The following is a 3,146-nucleotide window of genomic DNA, read 5'->3' as shown; positions in this document are numbered from 1 at the left end:
ACGGCATCCCTCACCAAATCACGTATAACTAGACGTTTCTCAATAACCAATAGCTTTAGTAGAGGTCTAGGAGGCGGGAGTTATGCAAGTAAAGTTTCTTTTTTTAAAAATCTACTATGAGCCCGGCAGTTTTCTGTAAAATCAAACTAACTCTCTTCGCTGTGCATATATTGGGAGATTTTTTTCAGTTATTGTATTTGCTATTTTATTGCTAATTGCTATTTAAATCATCCTAAAAACTACATTTGAATTCTGATATATCAGAATCAGCTTCATTTGCCAAGCTTGCACATTTAAAGAACTTGACTGCAATTGTGCTTTGCTCTCAATTAAGACATTTAAAATATAAATATATATTTAAAAAAGTAAAACAAATAAAAATAAACGTGCTTTTCTTTCTGTACATACAAAAATGAATGGTATCAAACCGGGGACTGCGACAGTGTCCATCGCAGAAGAAACTCTGAGGTGGCTGAATTTTACAAATAGTACTCTGAAGATACAAGTTTAGAAAGTCTGTGTTACTTTTCTAGGCTACTCAGTGGTGTGTGTTTTCTCTGAAATCCTTCTTTTATTAAACTATTTTCTGTACTTACAAAATTGCTGATGTGTATATTTGGATTAGAAGCATAAGCATGACAAAAAAGGAAACATCCATATGCAAGTACTTTTTCACAGCACTGTATAAGTTTAAGTTTACAGAAGTTAATATATTCTTTTGTACACAGAAAGTGGAATTCCCTTTCACAGAAATTCTCCTACTAGTCAATAACAGGCAGCTTGTGTTTGTGGAAACAGGCAGGAGTGCAGGATTGTGACATTGGATTGGACCTTCAACACAGCCTCTTGTATACTGCTTATTCAAGCTGCTCACACAGATCAATACCAGTTTGTTTTCAGGAACTCAGGTGTCCCTGTTGTAACTCGGTTTGATCTCCGTTTTGCTGAACAACATGGTCAATACCTCGACTGGATAATAGACACAGGTGGGGAGAGCAGAACGTAACGCTGGAACCAGCTAGCGATGGACACAAACTCATTCATCTTTCTCTTTACTCTGAGCTCTCAGAAATTTTTTATTCTGATGAAAGGAGACAGAAAAATGCCCATCAGGATGCACCTGCTTTGAGGTTGTCGATCTGCCGATACTCTCAGGGCCTAATTTAAGTCTCACGGATTCAGTTATGAAAGGAAGAAAATAAAGCATAACTGGATGAACATCAGAAAGGTACGGGGAAAACTAAGTGGAACTGGAACTGCTTTTCAGTGAAGATCAGCCCTGAGTCATGTGCACTGTTTGTCTGAAGATCAATGGGCAACACTTACAATGAATGTGTCTTAATTACTCCACTAAAGAGCCAATATCTTACCTTAATACCTGCTGTTAGCGGAGCCAGCATAAAGTGACTACAGAATGCTTTAATTATGTTGCTATTTTCAAATAGTTCAGTTAAATTCATTTCTACTGAGGTTTCATTTGTGCCTTAGCTCAGTTTGCTTTTCATTTAAACATGAGCACAAGAGGAATGGGTAACTTTTGATAACAAATTTTCTAACTTGTGGTTGAAAACTAAGCCTCGTTCCTTGACCATGATGGAGTTTTCAGTTTGGGCTTTTAAACGATATTTGCTCCACTATAAACTGGATTGATGGAAGATTTACATTTAGATAGAAATAATGTTATTCAGCAACAGGCAAATCAGCATGTTTAGAGATTTCTTCCCTCTGTTGTGTTTTTTTAGTCACACTTTAGTGTTTTACATCTTGGACAATTGGTGATATAATATCAAGGCAACCCAAGTAAATAGAAAATAAAATTTTTAAATGATTGAAAATACCCTCATCTTATTGGAAGATATTGGGAGATATGACTCATGTGAGCTGTATTATATGTGACAAAAATAAAAAACAACAGAAAAAAACCTTCAATTGGGTAAACATTTGCATGACACTGTACTGGTTTTAGCTTGACCATCTAGTGATTTGTTTGGTCTTTGAACACTTCAGTACAACTTGTGCAACTTTGTTAAAAAAAAACTTTTAAAACTCAACTTCTTCCTGTTGGCCCATTTAAGCTGATGTCAGCTATATCCAAGGAACCAAAACAGTATATTTACAACAAAACTGCTGCATCTCAGGGTCTCAATCATTGGGTCTAAGTCTAAAAACATCTACATATTCCAAGTGCATATAGACATAAACCATTTCTGCCATCTTAAAGCAACGTTTAACAATATCCCTTCGAAAAGAGGTCCATATTTTCTACTCAGCTGTAAAATACGATTTACACCATCTGTCTTTGAGTAACTAAGCATAGCTTGATGTAAACTATGTGCCCAATTGGACACAAAAAGAGTAAAGGCTGTTGACTTTATTGGGAGCAGCAGGTGTTAAATGGCTGAATAAACTCTTTGCTCTTCTGTAGGACACTACTGTACACCAAACAGATCCAGAAGTCAACCGTGTTAACTTCATTGACTCCTTGATGTCACTTTGATCCAGGTTTTGACCCTCACCGCCTTCCATTTTTCACCTTCCCCTCATCCAGTTTCTCTTTTAAGATCTCTCTTTTGTTGCTTTGATTCTGCCACCTCTTACACAGGGTAATTGTTCAGCGGGTTCGGCGGTTCTTGCAGAATGACACTGCAGCATGTCCTTCCGCCACCTCTCATAGACTGGGATCTCTGACACCAATCTTAGCGAGGGCGCGACACCATTTGGTGTAACTGGCCCTTGTGAAGGAGATGGCATAATTGTCCTAATTAGGACGGGGGGAGACGATCCGGGCGGTCGCAACTCTGACCCAACCCGGTCTGAGTCCATATGGTGGGAGGCTGATAATGAGCTGGTTAATGTGGTGTGTCCATCAGGAGGAAATGCTCAGTATGAATGACATACTAGAGAGATTGACAAGTTTTAACACTTTTTACCATTTCTTTCTGTCTCAAACTGTCACACAGACTCTAAAATTGTACATTTTCTCCCCAATAAAAACAGAATCAATTTATTCTGTATATGTTTTTAATTACACTCAACAGCCATACCTGTTAGCACACTAGTGGGTGTTACATTTTAGCAGTAATTATGGACATTTTGCACCCTTATCAAAAACGACATTTTCAAACTATTTCATTTTATGAATCATT

Source organism: Xiphophorus couchianus, chromosome 22 (genome assembly GCF_001444195.1).
Source record: "Xiphophorus couchianus chromosome 22, X_couchianus-1.0, whole genome shotgun sequence".
Classification (NCBI taxonomy): domain Eukaryota; kingdom Metazoa; phylum Chordata; class Actinopteri; order Cyprinodontiformes; family Poeciliidae; genus Xiphophorus; species Xiphophorus couchianus.
The sequence above is the reverse complement of the archived record's forward strand: the minus strand, read 5'-3'. Positions refer to the sequence as shown.